This window comes from Amblyomma americanum, chromosome 5 (genome assembly GCF_052857255.1).
Source record: "Amblyomma americanum isolate KBUSLIRL-KWMA chromosome 5, ASM5285725v1, whole genome shotgun sequence".
Lineage (NCBI taxonomy): Eukaryota > Metazoa > Arthropoda > Arachnida > Ixodida > Ixodidae > Amblyomma > Amblyomma americanum.
Window position 1 is genome coordinate 121,738,560 of NC_135501.1, and position 23,172 is coordinate 121,761,731.

General features: G+C 46.1%; 1 protein-coding gene across 5 annotated transcripts in view; it reads right to left on the reverse strand.

The window, feature by feature from the left end:
* Positions 1 to 4,009, reverse strand: part of LOC144132647 (monocarboxylate transporter 4-like) — an 88,842-nt gene extending 84,833 nt beyond the window's left edge. For all 5 annotated transcript variants that reach the window (XM_077665214.1, XM_077665215.1, XM_077665211.1 and 2 more), the window contains exon 1: positions 3,857 to 4,009. The gene's annotated coding sequence lies outside the window, so the exon portion shown is untranslated. The remainder of the gene's footprint in view (positions 1 to 3,856) is intronic.
* Between the last annotated feature and the right edge of the window lie 19,163 nt (positions 4,010 to 23,172).

Consider the following 23,172-nt stretch of genomic DNA (forward strand, 5'->3'; position numbering starts at 1 on the left):
TCCGGGGAGGTCCGTGACAAGAGCCCTACGTTCTCCTTTCCGGATTTTTCGAGAATTCTTGGAAGGAACAGGAGAAAGCCAAACTGTCGTGAGTTCCGTGTTGAAACTGCTCGAGCGACTAAGTTCTACGCGTGCTCTAGTAGAGTAAAACTTGAAAGCGGCCCAACAGGGGGCAAAAGTCTATTATGATCGAAACGCAAGGCAACGCACATTTCAGACGGGCAATAATATCATGATTTTGCGACCATCCAGGAAAAACAAGATGGAAGTTCGGTGGGAGGGGCCAGTGGAAGCTCAGCACCTACTGTCAGAAACAAACTGCGTGAAGAAAAAGCCCGGCAAGAAAAATGAGGTTACAATCTACCACTGCAATTTGGTGAAACTCTATGTTGGCAGGGAGGAGGTTGTAAACTGGCCACTGTTTTGCCATTGTGGGAGGTTTGGGGGTTGATCGGTGCTCGCAGAAGATAACCAGTCCTCCCACTCCTAAGGCCAGCTCCTCTCTCCTCGGAAAGAGATTGCTACCACTGGCCGATCGAAATTTTATTGGCCGCAGAGAAGTTATTAATATTTGCGCCAGCAACCGAGACAGCAACTCTCGCCATGTGTCAGCGTGGTTCCATTACCGCGCTTCACCCTGTAATGGCATAGGACGAAACGGAGAGCACGATTTTGAGAATATCCCCTTTCAGGAGTCCCCGACGCTGCCGCCGCCAGCAAGCGGCCGTGGCCGTCTTCAAACCTTCCCCGGGCTCGCTAATGGCACAACCAATCTGGTTTCGCGGGATCCGAACGAGCAAGAGCTCCGGCGTGGGAACAAGAACCTTGCGGAAGTCGCCAATGCCACCGGAACCGTTCGTCCACATGCTACGCGGCCTCGCTAATGCCACAACCACTTTGGCTTATCTCCTGGCCTGGTGCTTCGGCTTTGTACGTCGAATTATGCGAATGAAGAATAGGGGTCGCCGACCGTGCGAGTTTGGCGGGCCGGCTGACGTCACCTACCGCGGTCCGGTCGGACTCCGACAGCGTCCCCCTCTCATCTCTCGGGCTCAACTTATTACAGGGGCGTGTCCATGTGTGCGAAGGTATCCATTTGTACGTGCGAGTGAATGTTTTCGGCCACTCCTACCACGTCGATGGCGCCCTCAACCTGGGTGAATTTAGGGAAGAAAAAGTGTATAAAACTGGACGACGGGCGCATTTGGAGCACCTCACTTATGAATTCAGATGCTTGTAAATATGTAATAAAAATAAGTCTTATTCTTCACTAACGAACTCCTTCACTCAGTGGCTCTCCTGTCCGGCTCGGAGCGGGCGTCGTCTTGACCGATGTTGCGCCGAGAAGCGACACCGATCCCCACCTTCAACAAAGCTGTCCATTGTCCATTTCGCGTCAATTTGGTCGTTTATAATTGCTGCCTCACATATACCCGCTGCTTTGAAGCGTTTAAGAAGCGACCAAACCATTGGGCAGCTGGCAACTGGACTTCATCATTAGCTGCATATTGCAGCTAATGGCAGCCAGTAGTCAGGTCCAGTCGGCTGCTATTGACTAAGCCCTGCGATGCACGTCACCATTGGCTGCATGCAGATCACAGCCATTGGTGAGGTCCGGTCATCGACTAACACCCAATGGCCGAGTCGCTTCCAACGGACGCTTGAAATCCGCTGCTAGATATGAGTTACCAATGAGAAATGACCGAATGGAAGCGAAATGGACAGTGTAAAATATGCACCTTATACAATACGACCCTAGGTGTGTGAACAGCGAAATTATGCCCCTTTTTCTTTCGAATATTCGTAGTGAATAAAAACTGTCATGATATGTTTTTCTACTTGTGTTGTATTGGTTGTGCTCGCAATCGATCCGTCTTAAATTTATTTCAGGTGCGCAGTGTATTTTGATTTCATTGTTTTCAGTTCAGTGTATTCTGATTGCTGCCTGATCAGCCAACCAGCAAAATGTGCTTAGACAGATCAGAATGTATGAATATTAAGGCATACAGACGGATAAATTTTGAATTGATTTGATTTGATTAATAACCAAATTCTTTTTTGTGTTATTACCTAGTAATGCAGAACTTAACTATCTCTGCTACTTCACTGCGGCAAAAGAAGCAGCTAAGCCTTTTTTTGCTGTTTTCACTGAGCAAGCCACCATTGTCCTGCGGGGCAGGGAGCGAACAAAGCCATCTGGTACGAGGGGTACATAAAAGTGTCGACTCTAATGCAAGAGCCAACGAGTATAACGAGCCTCTGAGAAACCAAGCTCCTCCATTTACTAAGGTTGCCATAGTAAGCAGCGTAGAGGGGGGCTAATGCGTTCTTTTATTCTTGGTAATTGCTTCTAATTTCTGGTAATAAAGCTACAGAATTGAACGGAGATGCACGTGGGAACGTTTTACATTGGAGGATAAAGGTATTAGGAACCTCAAAAAATAATTAGGGTCAAATAAAATTACAGGAGCACCTGGCCCCCTTTTGTCTCGAGAGCCTAAGCTTCGTCGAAGGCTGGCAGATGGAGCTGTAGAAGGCTGGCTGGCAGATATGTGCACACTCGCTGTCAGTTCTGCACATTGTCTGCACTGAAGAAGGCAAGAGACAGAAAATGGGGTAGAAGATACGGCAGCATGTGTGATACCACGGTACAAAGCTTAAGGGCGCTGTTGTTGAGGGGCAGGAACGGCTGATAGAGGCGGCTAGTACCAAATATCAGCGGAGCTTTTAGACACAGCGTCTGCGAAACTTTTGAAGGGGCGCAGTCCGACCTGCTCACTTCGTGTAGCAATCTTTGACGAAACGGTAATAGAAAACAAATTAAGAGATAACAATTTCTGATCTCCTGAGTAGGATATGCAAGAATGCCTACAAAGTCGCGTAAAATCGTGCCTCCAGTGTCGAAAGTTTCAAATTTCTACTCTAATAAAACATTGATATCCAAAGTTCAAGGAGAAGATTGAATGTCTAAACAAAAATCCCGGCAATCATTGTTTGTGGTTCTTTATTATAAGCATGCAACTACATGTCGTGATAACAGTCTTCTCTATAAATTATTAAATGAAAATATCTCGGCCTCCTTCAAGCTGCATAAATACCTATGCCAGCACCATGAGCATTTAGGAAAATACGTTTGCATGGGTGATTTACTTAGTATATGAGCGAAGAGACTGTTTAATATGAACAGTTTCTCGATGCTCCTGATTAAGCCTGCTCCAGTGTTACTTCGGGTGACAGCACTAGGCTCGGCGGGACTAAATCGGCCGTGCGCTTTCCGTCTGGGTAACATTCTGCGGAAAAGACCCTAATTTACACCCTTTAATTCTAAGAGCCAACATAAATATGCAAAAGAAATCATGGACCAGCAATAGTTCTTCCCAAGTGTTGCATATGTACCATCCTCGCAACACGTAAGAATAAAAGTAATAAATATGCACCTAAGGCACACTTGCCCAAATGTAGCCAGTTGTGGAGGCATTCTGCACGAGACATTTACGAAGAACTGTTGTGTCTTTCTCAGCAGCTATGTCATCTAGAATTAGTAAGATTCATCTTATCGCGAACAGTTTCACTGAGTGACACTGCACGCAGTGGGCGCCGTAAAGACTTATTCTTCAAAATCAAAAAACGAGTGCTGAAACATCTTTATAACAAGCTTCTGACTGAGCATTCTGGGCGGCTCTATGTTTGATCTAAACTTTGAGTTTTTCCGAGCCAACTTGGGTTGCTTCCTTTGGCCATCTTGCTTCAGCCATCATCTTATCCTGGAGTCCGGAATTGCGAGATCAAATGAGCATTGTTTGAGCGCAGCATTCGCACCGACTATTGGAATGAATAAAAGAACAACATTACTCACATTGGGCAGAAGTTTTGCGTCATTCAATACCAGATGTGCGTTTTTCTATTGAATGTTCTGTTTCTCCTTAAACAGAGCACACCGATCGCAGCTCGTGGGCTATATAGAAGTGTGTGAAAACATGCTCATAGTAGGAGGCGCAGAGCTAGCGGCGGCAAAGTTGCAGACGGCGCGGAGAGCGAGAAGTGGCAGACGCGCTGATAAGGAGAACAAGCTGATAAGCCGAGAAGTGTACAACAGTTTATTGCTCTATCAGAGAAAACCGAAAGAGCAGTTATTAAGGTTTTTATATTTTCTGCAATGGCTTTCTTCGCCACGCTGCTCGGCGTTATCGGCAGATAAACTGAACAAGTCCAGGTTACTGACTCTCCGCTTCGCTCGAACGTTCCCCTTTATTTTTCATTTAAGTGCATCTTTTCTGGTAATCGCTCAAAGAATAATACGCACGAATTAGCATGTCTCTGTGTGTACATTATGCTAAGCAATAGACGGCAATCAGTCCATCAGTTATGTTTTGGAGAAATGCAGAGAAAATACAAAGGCTATATATATATATATCTATATATATATATATATATATATATATATATATATATATATATATATATATATATATATATATATATAAGTTCTCAAAGAGAAAGAAAGCTAATAGATTCAGTTCGAGTATAAAAATCATGTTGTTATTGCCTAACAGGAGGGTGGTGGAAGCCTTAACAATTATGGCAGAAGACACTTAAAGCAAGTACTCACCAATCTTAGCCGATACGAGAAGCAGGAAAGTACCAATCAATAGGTCGTCCACAACAACGTAATCTCTTTTGTGCTAACCTCTGCATGCTTACATCACCTATTTAGTTCATAGCGTTTTGTGAAAACAAAGTTAAGCCGGCAAGAGAGAACACAGTTCTGATCTTATATTTTATTAATAACCTCGACGCTGCATGTAATTGGTTTTCGTCGTGTTATACCTATTGAGCATGTCTTCCTCCTGAACTTCGTTTCGTGAAGTTTCACGAAAGTCCTGAAAAAGATTGTTCCACTAACTTTAATTTCTTTTCTATTCTATGTTATGTTCTTCTAGGTTCCTAACGTTACTCTTATTCCCTAAAACACAGTTACTTAACTTACATCTCAAATTTCACGAAACGTGTTTGAGACACGTGAGGGGAAGGTTTCGCAATAACATAAATTGGACAGTTTCTCAAAACACGCTGTGAAATCTTGGTACGCGAATGTTTCTGCATGTTCTAATTATGCCGGCGACGTCGATAAGTTCGTAATAATTCATAGCTTGATACAACGCCCGAGGTCACGAGAGAACACGCAGTACTAGCGCTGTGTGCTCTATTTTGTCTTGCTGGTCTGGCCCTGTGTGGTGCTATGAATGAGTACTTTTCCATCCCCTAAATCAAGGCGTCACGACCAGGAGGATCAAAGGTACGATACCGTCTGCAGTCCTAGGACGCAAGAAAAAGCACTGATCGATTGCGAACAACACAAAATATAAACGGTAGTTCAGTCTTTTCTGTGTTGCATAAGCAAGGAGCATCGGGTCGCTAAGAAAGCAATGCCCATCCTAGCCGCCTCTCACTTAGAATTAAGAACATCTGAAGCGGCTGCATGTCAACCTTAAATGGAGGGTGCCCCGCTTGGGTGGTTTGTGTATTCCTCCCTTCGCTCTTAATAATTTTACTGGATTGGCAGTGAAAGTGTTTACGGTCCTTCCGTGACAAATTATTTGGTTTAAGGGCTGGGCAGCCTTTTTTACAGCGTTTGTCTCTTGGTGGAAAGGTAAAGAGCTACTCCAGAAGCACTTTTACGCTTCTTAGAAGGCCGCATTCATGTGATGTCCGAGGAAATGGAAGCTGTGGAGTTTCTAATGTGAATTAGGTGGCCTAGCGCCTGCCCGCCAATGGAGAGTTAATGAAAATAGCATGAAAGGGTTCCACAAGCATAGTGGACCACCATTTGCACAGTGTCATGATGCATCTTGATGTCCATAATATCCGCCACCTTATCACTTTTTAAAATATTGTTCCTGGGTGGACAAAGGGCCGTTAGGACCAGTTGTACCACAAACGTCGTAAGGCTGCGTTTGGTTTTTTTATTCTCATATTTTACTATCCCTTAAAAATCTGTAAATCTCTCTGACAGCCATCACAAGCTGCTAGAGGGTTAGCGCACTTGAACACACCTTTCAACGCCTAGGACACGAGTCTTCTCGAGGAGTTAGAAGTGCTTTGAGCTAAATAGCATTACCTCTCTGGTTTTAAATTCTATCTCACCACGGCTAGCCCAGACTACCTGAACAAGCTATCCAGAATGCTAATATTTGTGACTTGACACGGCAAGTCATGAAAATTATGGAAAAATAATCCCGAACTCTGCTTTCTTCACACCTAAAATAGCAGTTATTTATTTATAGCACAGAAGTAAGCGTATGGGACTTTACACCACTGAAGAGAAAGCACATCCAGTAGCGTTCAATTATTTAGTTAAACCAATCTCGCTATTTTTACTCCTAAACTACAAATGTCTCCATATCTTCACTACAGAAAGACTGAACGCACCAAGGGATGAAGAACTGAAACGAGATATAGGAGCAGTGTACGTACCAACAATGATCATCGCTTCGAAAGGAATGCCGGATCATTGCAGAAGAACACTCCACTAATCAGCAGAGGCAGCAATTCGATCCAAATTCTTTTAGGAATGCTGGTCCTTGCAGTGAAACCATCGAAGCGTTACTGTCGGCTATGAGCGTTGAACACACCAGCACCATCGGGAAAGTCCTTAGCCATATGAATAGTTTGACGACCACAGCCCGAAGCAAGGCGCCCGGAAACTTCACGGTTTCCAGACTAAACAAGCTAATCTTGATGACGATTCCCCTCACAGCCCTGAAGACGAGAAAACCGACGGCCAATGTTTTCATGCGTAAGATGGCACTGGATTGCGATGTCTACTGAGAGCAGTGGGAATGACGCCATCCCAAAAATCATCTTCGGTCAAGTTAAAGCAATCGCTGCAAAAATCACGGTAAAGTATTTCCTTGCTGCAAGGGCGACGCTTCGTTGGGTTTAACCTTTCCGTCCGATTAGCTTCGAGCACAAATTGAGCCAGCAGACGTGGCCGCCACTCCATGGGTGGGTTTCAACGCACGGAGGTTTCACTTCTTGTAGTTCGCTATATCACTTTCCTAAGCAATTCCGCTATCTTAAGTGAAAATTGAACAGAAATTTATCCTGCTTCTCTATCACGAGAACTAAAGCTGTCGTTATATGTAAGAAGGCATTGAAGCCTTCATTGCACAGAAGCCAACCTTTAAGAAGAAAAAAAATGGGGCACTCAAGCTCTGTCTTAAGGGTATGACGCGATAGTATTAATGTGTTAGTGCCTGCATATACGCAATTGTTCATACCATTCATAGACCGCTAGGGCTTCTCAAACTACTTCTCGCGCAGTGGTTCAGTGATGTGCCACTGCTTAGCGACGGCAGGTGCTGCTCCAGTGACGTTTGTGGGACCCACGTTGCTCTTAGCGGAGTACCTCTCGCGAGCAAATATTAAATGAACTGCCACCTGCGCCAGTAGGCAGTTTGCTCGCGATCCAATGGACAAATTGTGATGACGCCGCAAGACGCCTTATGTGGGCCACCTGTTGCCTACGTTGCTTCGCCTTGAATTTTTTCGTGCACTTTTGGCTCACGGTGAAAGACGCCGACGCCGGTGACGACGTTGAGTTTTTTCTGACACAGGCTCCTTAATGCCATCGTGTTAGATTGAATCTTGATTTGCTAATGGCGGCCAAAATAACACATGGAATTTAAGAGACGCCGTAGTTTACGGCTGGCGTTATATTTAGACCACATAGGGTTTCTTTTTTGCGTGCGATGGCATCGCACACGATACAGCCTTTCTGCGTTTCGTTTCTATCGAAACGCAGCCCCCGCGGCCGGTAGCAAACCAGTGACATTGGGATCAGCAACCGAACGCCGAACCAACTTGGCGATCGCGGGAGTTTCAAGGAGCAAAAGGTTTGCCATGTATACCAGAACGAGGTATAAATACAAACTATATATAGGGCACAATTATCGTTGCAGCAAAGGAATCTGCAAGTAACATGCATTGGAAGCACAGATAGGAAGATTAAGTGAAGTAATTGGAATAATTATTTTATGGGAGATAGATTTTATGGGGAAGGACCATATCAGAGTAAAGCTTTCTTTTTAAGCGCTGGATGTAAAGAATCAGGTTTCGTCGTCCTGTTATCACAGCAGATACACTATCAATTGCTAAAGGGTCACAATCTTAGTGTGCATAGTACCACAAGTCTATGGGTGTTAACACCGCCACACAAGGAAATATAGGCTCGCCTGGTCACACGGTAGGTCCTCGTCCAAGGCTGTTAAAAACCACGGATTCCTCTCAAAACCACTCATTCAAGAGTTTGTCTCTCAAACAAAAGCAACGCCAGCTCTTAGTTCTTAGTCAACCAAAGCAACGGCACGTGGCCAAAAGGAGGAGAGCCAAGACGTCTTCTCTTTGCTTCATGCCGTGACACTGGCACACTAAGAATTTTGTCTTACCAATCGGCCACCTGTTCATTTTGAACAACTGCTCATTCAGGTAACCGATTGACTCGCGATTGTGAATAGGATGTAACACCTCGGCGTTGCTGCTGCTGCAGGAAGCAAACTTGGCAAAACAACGGAGCAAAGGCGCCCTTAATCCGCCAACGCACAGAGACGTGTGGCGCGTATTCAAGAGATAGGTGTGGGATGAGCTTCTGCAGAAACAGGGAAGTTAAGTACGTAAACATTGTGCTGCGCCAAAGAAGGGAAGATAAGACGACGCGTACCCTACACATATCATAAACTGCAGCGTATAGCGCTAAATTTAACAACAAAACAGGAGTCTAAAAACAGTAATTCAAAGAAAATCACTTAAACATTGTTCAATTAAACTAAAGCGCTCGTGCAGTTAATGCCCTGAATTTTATTGACCATTATTTGTCAAATTAACGTAGTACACTAGAATGCGGAGGAAGAAACACTACGCTCTGAGCGTACCTAGGTATCGCTACTAATTTTCCCAACGTAGAAGAAAGGAACTGAGGCAAGTAAATACAAAACAAGAAGCACTGTCTACATATTGAAACCTGTCAAGTATAGACACGGACAGATCGCACACCATCAAGTTTTAACCGCCACCATATCCAGGCTATTGTTTAAGCCCAATATTGATGAAATTCAGCGGGTCAAGTGCATCGTAGTGCGACTACCAGCCCGACTTCACTATGGGACTGTTCAGGCGAAACATTAATTTGATATCAGGATATTGCGGGAAGGATGTCTTGGGGGACGTTGGACACAACGCGGTTTTATATCCGCAAACCTTTGTAGCTATTGTTGCAATCGATGGAATAAATGCCGCAAACATTGTCGCTTCAGCTTCTGTCTCTCCTATGAATCAAAAAACGCATCCGGAAGGCACGCAGTTTGCTCGAGACTGTGTTTTGTAGGCATTTAAGAAGCAATATAAATTCAAATTTTTCTCGTAAACAGTTCTCTTTAATGAAGGAGTTTTTGCGCAGTCAAGGTATCATTGCGTAAATCCGTTAGCTACATCAGTAATCTGATAGCATAAATGGCCACTTGCAATGCTTTTTCTCTTCGTGGCTCCTGAGTCTTGCTGCCATGATGTGATAGAGAGCTGCTCATGGGAAGAAAAAAACAATTTCCGGCTCACTGAGATCGTGAAGGATCGACTCGTGAGAAGTAAGACATTCAAACAAGCGCTAGGCATCCTGCTACTCTGATCAAGTGGAAATCCTCTTCCTCCAGGTTACCGGTGCAGGTTAATGCCGCTTACCTGATATTCAAAGGAAAGGAATACAAATCTCGGACCTCATTTTCCTGCCAAATCTGCGCACGTGCGCACAAAAAAAATTTAACTTCGTGGGCTCCTAAAATTTTCTGTAAAAGATCCTAAAGAGTGGGTTTTTGAAAAAAAAATATGAGTGCCAACACTCTATGTGCGCAGCATTGCCATATACTATATTATTAAAAAAATGAATGTGTGTTTTCTATTCACAACCCGACCGCGGCGGCTGCGTTTTTATGGAGGAAAAACGCTAAGGCGCCCGTGTGCTGTGCGATGTCAGTGCACGTTAAAGATCCCCAGGTGGTCGTAATTATTCAGGAGCCCTCCACTACGGCACCTATTCTTCCTTTCTTCTTTCACTCCCTCCTTTATTCCTTCCCTTACGGCGCGGTTCAGGTGTCCAAAGTTATATGAGACAGATACTGTGCCATTTCCTTTCCCCCAAAACCAATTATTATTATTATTATTATTATTATTATTATTATTATTATTATTATTATTATTATTATTATTGTTATCACCGTAGTGATTGTGGTGTCCACATTTTGTCTTGTACTTTATTGTCCTAAACCCGGTGTTCAGTTGGCTAAGCAAATGCTCTGTCTAAAGCTTTTAAAAACAAAGTTGGCAAAGCAAAAATGGAATAACTGCTGCACGTATTTCCCACTCTAATAAATTCTGCACCCGTGAGGAAATTATTCGCGGTGTTTTATGTGTAAGCTACCGGCGCCACGCTGCGGCTGGCGAAGATGCTCGAGACGAAAAGAGGCAGACGAGAAGCGGAAGTGAAACGTGGCGTAGAGAGCATGCGGAAGAGAACAGGAGGAAGGCGATCGGCGACGGACGTGGACGCTATCTGCTGGCTCCCCGAGTTCCCAGGGTTGGGCCTCAGCCGCTGAAATCCGGGCTACCAGACTTGGACAGCCGGCGTTGACAGCCTGAGCCACAAGACGGAGCTGTTCCCTTCCGGCCTTTCCCGTGGCCGGCAGCCACAGAACGCGGGCCGCCTCCATCGCCCCCGCTACTTCCCCGAGATACCTGACCTGGGGGGCCGCGCCCATGTTCCACAGGTGCGGCGGGTTCCTGCGGCAGCGTTGAGGCCTGCCGCGACCACTGCCATCCACCCTGCGCCTCCATCAGACATCGACCGGAGCCCACGAGTGCGCCGACGGCCCGCCGCACTTCCTCGGCCGACGCGCCATCAACCAGGCTGACATGTGGAACGCTGAGTCTTTCGCTGAACACTGAACGCTGAGTGTAACTTTCCTTTTTTCCTGAAGCTCTATCCTCCACCTTCCGCGAGCGCTTTTCTGTAGCCATAGCTACACTACGCTAGCATTTCCAGCCTTCAGCGTGGCAGAGCCGTGGCTGGTCACGTGGTGGGGAGCAGCTGCCGGCGGCGTGGCGCTCCGATTAAACCGAGTGGGGGGGGGGGGCGGGGGGGAAGTATAGGGGTTAGGTTGGGGAGAGTGAATCCGCGTGCAGGGATGAAGATGAAGAAGGAACGCCCAGCGAAACGGAGTGGCGAAAGACTTTGCAATGCGACTGAGTGAGTGCCACTCGGCCAGCTGTAGCTATCGCGTAACTCCAGGTGTTAGAGATGAGGGGTCCTTGAGTGAGCTGACTCTTTCAGCGCCGCAGGTCCCTTCTTCGAATGACGTTGTCGGACTTGGTTATGAAGGAAACTGTACAGGGGGTTTATTTTACATTATTTACAAGATTTTGGAACCCATTGGAGGGTGATGGGGGAAGGTCGGAGGATCTGAGAAGATCTGAGGATCGAGGATTTCTTTCACGGCACTCGTCGTCCGGTTTAAAAAGGGTCCGGTCCCTAGGATTCCCCAGGTTCGAGGCGGTCTTCGCCAGGTTGGGCGCGGCCTAACTTGTGTTGTCGTACACACACACACACACACCACTTCACATAGGGACACGCCCCCGTCACATGCCTCGCCAGAGAAAGAGGGTGCCGCTGGACAATCGCCCCCACCAGAGAGAGCGGTGTCTTCGCTTCCGAACGACAGTTCTCACGCTCCAGCCTGACACGTCTTCCGGGAAGTCCGAATGGGCGAGGCGCCGGCGAGCAGCCATAGTTGAAGGGGGAGTCACCCCTGCTCGGTTCTGGCGGTCGCTAACTGCCTCCGTGCCGCACGGTCGATCTTCCGGGAACAATGTTGTTTTCAAACGGCAGTGGAATCCTCCGTCTCGAATCCAATAAACCTCGCGAGGACCGGCCGTGGGAACCCAGATGCCTATCGCCGTGCAGGGACCCCGGCTTCAGGTGTCCTGGCCGAATACGCAGCTGAATCAGACCCCCGGCTGTCGCCAGAAACCTTACAGCTCCTCCGCGGCCCGAAAAATCTCGAATGTCCAGCGTTGATGACCGCTGGGCAGGAAGAGATGAGATGGCGTCCGTGTTGGTCCCCTGGATTGCAATATCATCACCCCAAGGCAGAACCCAAAGCACCACCAACAAAGGAAAGCGCAGGTGGGACGTTCCAAACAGCAAAGCACTGCCCCACCCGCAAGCGCTCGGACTTCGCCAAAGAATCACCAGGCTTCTTCCATTGACAACAATACACTTTTAAAAAATTGTGTTCAAATTTCGGTTAATGTTGTGCCGACTGAGCGCGAAACATCTCCTTTTGAAACTGCCACAGCCGGATTACTCGGAACAAAGTAAAAAAAAACACTCACACAGGAGGAGATTCCTCTTAGTTCTCCCGCTTACATCAGTCTGCTCAAGCCATCAGCATTTCCGTGCAGTTTCCACTTCTTATAACGCACCGAGAAATTGTACTGTTGGAGAGCCAGACTCCATCTGAGCAAGCGACCATTTTTGGGGGACATCTGTCGCAGCCACGTTAAAGGACAATGGTCAGTCTCAAATACAAACTTTGCTCCGTACAGGTAACACGACAACTTCTGCGCTGCCCAAACTAAACACGCGCACTCTTTTTCGGAAGCGCTGTACGCTTCCTCTCTACTGGTCAGTTTGCGGCTGGCGCACAGAACTGGGTGTTCTTCATGGTCGTAGCCAACTTGGCTTAAGACAGCACCCAGCCCTCTATCACTGGCATCACACTGGACTATGAACTCTTTCCCATAGTCAGGGGTCCTGAGCAAGGGTCGGGACACAAGTGCTTCCTTCAGGCTTTTGAAGGCGTTTTCTTTTTGGTTATCTCAACTTACGTTAGTAGGTGCTCCCTTTCGCAAGGCGTCAGTTAAGGGACTAGCCCGCTGTGAGTAGTTAGGAATATATCGCTGGTAGTACCCAACTAATCCCAAAAATGAGCGAATGGCCGTTTTCGTTCGTGGTTGCGGAAATGCTGCGATCGGGGCAATCTTTAACTCGGATGGGCTCCTAGTTCCCTGGCCTACAACGTGGCCCAAGTACGTCACCTGTGCGCAACCAAATCTACACTTTTCTGCCTTCAGTGTCAGTCCAGCCTGTAGTAAACTGGAAAACACGGTCTTTAGGTGTTCTAGATGCTCTTGCCAGGTTTCCGAAAAAATTGCCACATCGTCTAAATAAGGGAGTGCAAAGCACTGCATGTCCTTCAGTACGATGTCCATGAGTTTCGAGAAGCTGTAGGGGGCATTCTTCAACCCAAAACTAAGCATTAAGGGTCGAAAGGTGCCAGCTGGGGAGATGAAAGCGGCATACCTGCTCGCGCTTTCTGAGAGGGGAACTTGCCAATATCCCCGTACGAGATCGAGGGTGGAAGTGAATTTCGTGCCGCTCACCCTTTCTATCCTTTCCTCTATGTTGAGAATCGGGTATAGCTGATCCCTGGTAATTGCATTAAGCTTTCTATAATCCACGCAGGGACGAGGATCTTTCCCTGAGGCCTCAACAAGAATTAGCGGTGAGGTATAGTCACTTTCCGCTGGCTCTACAACCCCTAACTCCAACATGCGCTGAATTTCCGCGTCCATTATTTCTTTTTGCCGCGGTGAAACCCTGTAGGGTTTCGACCATACCGGCTCATCAGAGGTGAGCTCGATTTTGTGTGTCAGGAGGTGTGTCTTTCCCGGGCGACTGCTAAATAGGTCAGCGAATTCGCTCAACAACTGCTTTAGCGTGTCGACCTGTGTCCCGCTTAGGAAATCTGCATTCACGGAGTGAGCCAGAATGTTTTCCACGTTGTCACTAGCGTCCGCACCTCCCTTCCAACCCTGACTCTCGCTGTCCAGCTCTTCTGGTTCATTTAGAGTCAGATTGACGATCCCGCTGCGTTCCACGAACGGCTTCATCAGATTGCAATGATAGATTCTCACCTGCTTTCCTCCGCCTGGAACCCTTAGCGCGTAATTCGTCTCCGAAAAACACTTCTACTGGACCATCCCAGTGAACTTCCAGCTTGTTTTTTCTCGATGGCCGGAGGATCATCACGCGATCGCCCGCGGTGAAACCTCGAAGGCGAGCGTTTTGGTCATAATAGACCTTGGTGGCCTCCTGGGCAGCTTTCATATTTCGATTTACTAATTCCCTCGTGTTGTTAAGGCGGTCCAGTAGCTTAAGCACGTACTCAACCACTGTCTGGTTCTCTCCTGTCCCTTCCCACATTTCTCTCTGCATTCTGAGGGGAGAGCGGAGGGCTCTTCCGTACACGAGTTCTGCTGGCGTAAACCCCGTAACTTCGTGGGGGACTGTTCGTAAAGCGAAAAGTGTGACCGGCAGACAATCCTCCCAGTCTGCTTTATGCTCATAACAAAGAGCGCGTAGCACCCGCTTCAGCACCGAATGCCATTTCTCTACACTGTTGGACTGCGAATGATACACCGAGCTGTGCAACAGTTTTATTCCGCATCTTTCTAGGAATGTGGTCGTCAAGGCGCTTGTAAAGACCGTCGCCTGATCAGCTTGGATTTCGGCCGGAAATCCTATTCTCGCGAACACTAACAAAAGGGCAATAACTATTTCTGTGGAGCTCAAGTCCTTCAACGGAATTGCTTCGGGAAATTTGGTGGCGGGACATAGCATAGTAAGCAAGTACTTATAGCCTGATTTCGTGTTAGGCAAACGGCCTACTGTGTCTATTACAAGCCGGCGGAAAGGTTCCGAGATCAATGGAACAATTTTCAGTGGAGCCTTCCATGTCTCTCCCGGCTTGCCCACGCGCTGGCACACATCGCATTATTTTACGTAGCGTTCTGCATCTTTGAAACAGCCCGGCCAATAATATTCCATTAATAGGCGCTCCTTTGTTTTATTGATTCCCAGATGTCCTGCCCAGCCATTTCCGTGGCAGAGACTCAGAATGTCCGCTCTGTATTTTTCGGGCACGACCAGCTGATCAAATGTTTTGCCTTTTCTGTCCTGGTAGTGTCGGTATAGTAAGCCTCCCTTCTCATGCATCGTTATGTTGCGTCTCGCGATGCCCTCTTTAGCTGTAAGGTGCAGTCTTTCCAAAGTGGGATCCTGCTTCTGTTCTTTTGTTAGGGACTCCCTGTTCACCTGCAGAAGGCGATCAAAACTACGTGATGTTGGAGATAAAACGGATCCTTCAGCGTTTTCTGATTCCTCTACCGACTTAGTGGTTGAAGTCCCTCGTCGCTCATTTGCTCGGTCAGCTGTCTGGCTTTCATTCCTCGTTGGTTCACTTCCCTCCTCATTTGATTGCAACGATATGCTGGCTGGTGCGTCTCTGGCTACCTGAGGAACGGGAATCTGACTTAGTTGAGTTGCGAGCTGACGAGTTTTCGATCTTGTCAAAGCTTGTATCACCCCGCTTCCAAGTTTCTGGCCTCTCTCGCGTAGCAATTGGTCTGATCGATTCGAGAAGAGGTAAGGATATTGAAGTGGCACGGCCTTCGAAACTGCGGCCTCAGTGATTGGCTCTCCAAACGGTCCACAAATTATCACTCTAGCTATGGGAAGGCATACACTGTGTTCTTCTACAGCCTGTTTTATCCACGAGACTTCTCCCGTAAAATCGTCCACTGACACGTAAGACGGGTAGACAACGTCCATCGTCGCGGCGCTATCACGAAGCACCCTGCACGGTTTCCCGTTAACATGCAGCTCGTGCAGGTATGGCTTAAGGAGCTCTAGATTCTCGGCGTTCTCCTCGACGCACGAGAACACCAAACGTTGCTTTGTACACTTGGCTGCAAAGTGCCCGACACCATTGCAGTTGTAGCAACGAAGTGGCCTACTAGCCTCAAACTCTTTTTTCCCGGCTTCGTCTGCTCCCTGTCTCTTCGCCTGTTCTTCACGCTTTTCTGGCGCTACCTTCGTTGCCTCTGATTGCTCCGAACTTCTAGCACTTCGCGTCTTTCTGCTAGGCCCTTTATCTCGCATCGCGTTTCGAGCGTGTGACTCACCCTCTTCAGTGCTCAACCTTCTGCGCGAAACGTACTCCTCTGCTAGCTCAGCGGCCCTTTCAACTGTGTCGACTTTTTCTCTGTCTTGAATCCACCGTTTCACCACTTGGGGAATGCTTCGCGAAAATTGCTCAAGGCAAAAACACTCAATGATTTTGTCTCGGCTTTCATAAACCTCGGCTCCTTTTAGCCACTCAAGCAGATTCGTCTTTAGTCCATACGCTAAATCCGGATAGCCCTCGCTATCGTTTTTTATTGCGTTCCTGAAGCGCTGTCGGAAAGCTTCGGCTGACAGCCGGTACCTTTTTAGCAGGCTGGCTTTGACTTTTTCGTAGTCAGCTGCGTCTTGTGTGCTAAGTCTCGCTATGACTTCAGCTACCTCACATGGCAAGAGTGTCAGAAGCCGTTTTGCGGCCATGTACTGCGAGCAAAGTTATCCCTTTCGCAAGTTCTCTCAAAGTTTCCCAGGTACAATCCTATGTCCCTTCCGCTTTCATAGGGCTGCATGAATCTGCTCATTCTATATGATTGTACATCGCTTGCTCTTTCAGGAGACCCGGCTCTATAACTGTCGCCTTTTTTTCGATTTTCGCTTTCAAGCTGCAATCGCTTTAGATTTCTTTCTTCTTTTCCAGCTTCCCACTTTTGCCGTTCTTTCTCTTTTTCCCATTCCGCTTCGCTTTTTCTTTTTTCTTCCTGTACCAAATTCTACGTATCTACCAGCTGATCGTCATCTACGTGTTTTTTTAATTGTCTTGCATATTTCAAGTTTTGTAATTTTTCTCTGTACTTCTATTGACAGTTCCTCGCATAACAACAGCAAGTCCGACTTTGACAATTTCATAAGGTCCATGACGATGCTTTCTCCGCTTTGGCAATGCTATCTTCAAAATGTCGTGAGATTACCCTTCTTAATTGACATACACTTCCCAGTGATTCTAGATTGTTCTCTCAAAATCTGAAGCCCGGCGAATCCTATAGCAAAATGCCGAAACGCTTACCGGTTGAGAAATCACGATGTCGCACGGTCCATCCCAGCTGCTGCCAACTAGTTGTTAGAGATGAGGGGTCCTTGAGTGAGCTGACTCTTTCAGCGCCGCAGGTCCCTTCTTCGAATGACGTTGTCGGACTTGGTTATGAAGGAAACTGTACAGGGGTTTTATTTTACATTATTTACAATATTTTGGAACCTATTGGAGGGTGATGGGGGAAGGTCGGAGGATCTGAGAAGATCTGAGGATGATCGAGGATTCCTTTCACGGCACTCGTCGTCCGGTTTAAAAAGGGTCCGGTCCCTAAGATTCCCCAGGTTCGAGGCGGTCTTCACCAGGTTGGGCATGGCCTAACTTGCGTTGTCGTAAACACACACACACACACACCACTTCACATAGGGACACGCCCCCGTCACATGCCTCGCCGGAGAAAGAGGGTGCCGCTGGACAATCGCCCCCACCCGAGAGAGCGGTGTCTTCGCTTCCGAACGACAGTTCTCACGCTCCAGCCGGACACGTCTTCTGGGAAGTCCGAATGTGCGAGGCGCCGGCGAGCAGCCATAGTTGAAGGGGTGAGTCACCCCTGCTGGGTTCTGGCGGTCGCTAACTGCCTCCGTGCCGCAGGGTCGATCTTCCGGGAACAATGTTGTTTTCAAACGGCAGTGGAATCCTCCGTCTCGAATCCAATAAACCTCGCGAGGACCGGCCGTGGGAACCCAGATGCCTATCGCCGTGCAGAGACCCCGGCTGCAGGTGTCCTGGCCGAATACGAAGCTGAATCAGACCACCGGCTGTCGCCAGAAACCTTACACAGGTTTACACAGCCATTTTTTTCCACATGCCGCCTGGTTTATTTCTTCTACTGTTTAACTTCAGGTAATCTTAACCTGCAGTCTTTGCCCTCACACTATGCATCCAATATTATAACGAAATTATTGTTTCATATCCCTTTAAGGGGTAGTCAGTATCAGAAGAGAGGCTATCAATTAAACTACACTGAATGCACAAGCAAACATCTGTGGGCCGTACAGAAGATCAGACTACGTTTAAAGTGGAGCCTGCTAAGTGGTGTATTGAAAAACATTATCTGATATTTATTTATTTATTCCTACTGCAGTCCTTTATGGGGCTGTTGCAGGAATTGGTTGAGTAAATGTATAGAAAACTTTATACAAGGCAATAAATAATGAAAAGAATACTTAAAAAGAAATAAGGCAGAACACTAAAATAGTGACACATAATAGCATAATAGCGACACAATGATTCAGTACTGAAAGTAAATGCCGCAATACACTAGCACCAACATGCAAAACAAAATCAGGTAGAATGGATTTCTGCCATGAAGGCGTCTAATGGCAGGGGCCTAATTGTCCCAGGGATTTAGTTCCTGTATTCAACAGCTCCCGGAAAAAAAGTGTATTTGAAATTATCAGTGCGAGCAAAATAAGGCATAATGGTAAGGTTATGCAGACTCCTAGCCGACCGGAGAACATCGGGAGGAATATAGACGTGATGTGAGACACGACAAGATAAATGCAGAATGCAATGCAGAAATTTTAGTGACTCGATGGGACGGCGTACGGATTGCGGGGTTAGATTCATTAAAGCAAAGGCGCGAGAGGTGAAATAGGATCATAGGGAGGATATATGAACATGATTTATCTTCCTTGTATTTTCTCAATGACGTTAATGTGGCAATGCTTGTGATTGTTCAACACAAAGGAGGCATAATCTAGTACTGGACGAATTAAAGATTTATACATTTATATCTTTGTCTCTTTTTAGAGTATTAGTGAAATTGCGCCCAAAATACCGAAGCTTACTAATTGCTTTATGACAGATGAAATCAAAATGTGCGGACCAGGATATTATATGTTAGCGGTAAAATTGCCGCCAAGTTGTGCTAAATGTGGCGCCAAAACTTTATGCAAGGATACATCATTGAAAGTGTTATTGAACAATGAGGGAGATGTACTATTAGAAAATGACATTACCACAGTTTTAGTAATGTAAGTACTTTGGCCAATTAATTTTCATTTACCACGAGTTGCAACAAGTACAAAAACTTTCAAATGGTACATTTAGTTGCAGATTATCTTCCAGTGTGTTCATCTTGCGATATAATATACAGTCGTCTGCATAAAGGCGTATGTGGGAGGTGGCCTGCTGAGTTAAGTCATTAATGTATAATAAGAATAATAAATGGCCAACATTACTGACCCTTGAGGTACACCACCAGATGACATGTCAACACAATGAGGGTTAGTTGAATTATAACATGCAAACTGTAATCGGTGCAAAAAAAAAACTAGAAATGCAACTAACCAAGTGAGAATTTTTTGACGATCGTGTTAAGTTTTACTAAGAGATTAGATTATAGTACAGTACCAAAAGACTTAGAAAAATCTATGAATATAGCGTCGACCTGGGTGCCGATATCAAGTGCGCAGGAAATAACGTGTGGAAAATGTGGAAAGTTGGAATGTTATTGGACTCCATAAATTCCATTATGTGTTTGTGAATTATGTTCTCCACCATCCTACATGAGTATGCTGTTAATTAATTACGTCTGTAATTATATAAACGATGCTTGTTACCAGATTTGAATAATGGAAGTACTTACGCCAGATTCCATGAGGATGGCACCATGCCAGTGCTGAGCGACTTCTGAAAGTTTAATGTTAAATATCGAGAAGTACACAGTTGAACAAAGAACGAAGAAAGAATTAGGTATACTATCACGGCCGTTCGATTTTTTTCTGTCCAACTGTAGTATGAGATTAAGTACACCATGCTAATCATTTGTGAGTCAGAAACTGAAGCTGCCACACGAGAGGGGTCAAAGATCAGAACTTCGAGAGTGTCAGATGAGAAAAGAGATTTAAAGTTGGCATTCTAAAGCTATTTTTGGAGGATCATTAGTTGTTTGATCACCGACGATTACAGACGAAGGTGCAGACTCTGTTGGCAAAAGAGATTGCCAAATTTTCCGAGGGTTTGTTTCCAGTAGATTTCCTAGCTGTACGTTCAGAAAACGATATTGAGTTGATTTGGTTTACAGCTGAAGTTCTTCCTATCAAGCGTATTTTGACCTAATCAGTTTTGAGAATCAGATATGTTTTGATGTTCAACATAATCGTATATTTTCAGCGCCGTTTTCGCATGCTCGCAAAACACTTTGCAACCCATGCACCGAAAAGAACAAGGTTCGCAGCCGCCGCTATGTGAAGAAGCCGGTCGCGGGATCCAAGATTGTCTCGGGAGTATCCTGCAAAAATAATCATGTGAATGTCAACTAAACGAAGCCCCATTTTGACACAACCTTCATGGTATTGAAGACTAATTCTTTTCAGCGCTCCACGGACTACGAGGCTACAACGTATGCCTTTGTGGAGCACTACAGATCAGTTGAATCCGCCTGGAGTTCTTTTCCTAAAGTTACATCGCACTGAACGCAGGCGTGAGCGTAGTGATTATTTTTTAATCGCGAATGCACCTATTTCATGAGATTTCTCTCGGATCGCGAATACGTGCTCGTTTCAAGGTAAGACTAGACACCGTATGGGGCGGCCGGGTGAAATGAAGCGCGTCTAACAGCTTGGCGTTCGGCTGGAGGTAGCGAACAGTGGAAGGGTTTGTTCGCATCAAGCATCACAGCTTTGCAGACGCCGCTTGCACCTGCTGAAGTGTATCGGCTCAATCCCTAACACTTGATCTCATTCCAATCTAGATCTCTTCGGCGCCGCTGCCCCGGGCGGAGGAAGCCACCCGTGTATTATAAAACAAATTGCAGGGCTGTGCTGCAAAGTTTACATCACAATTTCCAGTTGGCGTTCAGTGTTTGCTTCTATAAAGCTAGATCACTATTTTCTCAAGCGGATATCAGTCTCACAAGTTTTAGCATAATTTTGACTCCCTACACTCTCTTTCGCCACTAATTTGAGCCATCAATTCGCTGACTAAACTGTCAGCGTCTCCAATCGCTAAAGAAAAATCGGTGGTTAAACTGAAAATCTTATCAGCTTCTGGTTTTTTTGTTTGTATTGCACGCGGAAGCGCTTGTGCGCTCAGTAATCGTTTACGAAAAAAGCTATTTATGTACATCTGTTGACCTAGGAAGAACACACACTGCACTAGTGTCATGTGAAAAAAAATGAAGAAAGAAGTTGCGTGTTTAGATAATTTTTGCGAATGGCATTTATATCTCAGACTAGAAACTGATTTCCTACACGAGAACGCGGCTAGTAAAATTTGCAAGGTACAGCAGCGACTGTCCCAGCTTGATTACAGTCACGTTGCTAACTGAAACGGTTTTCGTAATGGCGCAGTATTCATGTCATCTGAATATATTTATATTTCGTAGCACTATTCGGTCGTTATTTCATGGCTCCGTTTTGCACAACCACTTTCATCTTCCATAATCTAGTTGTTAAGAAAAGAATTTGGGAAACAGTAGCCCTCGATAACCTGAAAAAAATAATAAATCCGTACACTAGCGCACTTGTGAACAGATATTACGGATACTGAAGAATCTTGATGCTAGAAACATCCTGCTTGGGAAGATCTCGTGCCATACATTTCACGTTCTATCAAGATTGCAGTAGTTGCCATTATTTCTTGCTTCTGGGTTTTCGAATGTTAAGTTCTGTTTCGGTGTAATGAGGAGAAGAAATGTTGTTATTACAGAATTTAATAGTCTTTCTTCCTCTGAAGTGCGCCTTATAATATGCGTCTGCTGTACATTCATGTTTTATTTGGCTGTGACGTAGATGCTGTTCATGCTATTTTTTGCAGTCATTATGTTAACTGCCGGTGACGGAAAGTGGTCGGCCTTACAAGTTGGCCTTTGGCAACTGGCTCCTGCACGCTTCCTGCATAGTGTAAAATGGTGCAATGAACTCTTATTGTACTATATTATGTGGAAATTCGCATACCCGCTAAGTTGGCCTCAGTTGTGCTGAGTACGAGGGGCCATGTAGCTTTCTGCCGGGTGAAGCCGTAGCCCAGGATGGTTCCGTAGATGAGCACGCGCAGTGACTGTGGCGCTATCAGAAACATTGCCAAATGCCAGCTCAAGAAACCCGCTGACACCCAACTCCATCGCGAGTCAACACCGAAGTTCCGGTCCTTCTTCAGTGCTGAGCACTGCATGCTGTCCTGCTTCTGCTCCTAGGGTGGGCAGCGCGGACCGTTGTTGCAAGAGGCTACCCGCCAAACTAGAGTGGAGCCATGCAGTCTTCTTGTCATAGCCAGTAATTATTTTGACAAATCTTTGGTCAAGTCTCTTTGGAAAGTCTCGCTGCTTGTAAAAACGGATTATTTCAGCCAGATAAACAGTGTTCGGGCCACTTCTGGGCAAGTATGCTTTTCTTTGGAATCATCTATGGCCTTGCGCAATGCATCATTTTCAAAATTAGGCTGTTTTTTTTTTCCATGACAACGTTATACATTCGTTCCATGACGTTACTGCCGCATAAGTAGTGGTCCACGAGTAGCTTGCTCGGTGCACATCGAAAGTGCTTGGGATGAGCAAACTTTATAAGCGCGCATTTGTTTGTCGTGCACCTAGTGCCTCACATGAAGGGCAAGGCTATGCTAGGGCAACAACGGAGGACAAATTGCACAGGCTCACGTTGTCGGATACTGGTTATGTATTGGAGGTCCATTTTTTCTGAATAGAAAAGCACTTATTTCATTCAGTCCACACACATCTCTTCGCTATTGAGGATATGTCTCACCATCTGAACGAGGCTCTGATAGAAATGAGACTAGGGTTCTTTGCCGGGGGACTCAGGCAAGCTGGAATTATTCTTCACAACAGGTAAACATGAGGGGTACGTGATGCAAGGACTATCATAAAGAACTGAAGTCTCTTGCGGAACGCAACTTATCCGTTCTCCAGGAGCAGTCGTTAATTAACACACCGTACTGTCTCACGCGCACTCCCTTTCTTCACTCCGCTGCTGTCATTCATGTAAGTTAAGCCGAATCTGTCTGTTGTGGACAGCTTGTTACCTCATTCATTTCGAAACATACCAAAGGGCTGGCTCGAGCAGGCAGAACTTATTGAAGAGGCAGCGTCATAAAACTTCACAATGACACCATGTTA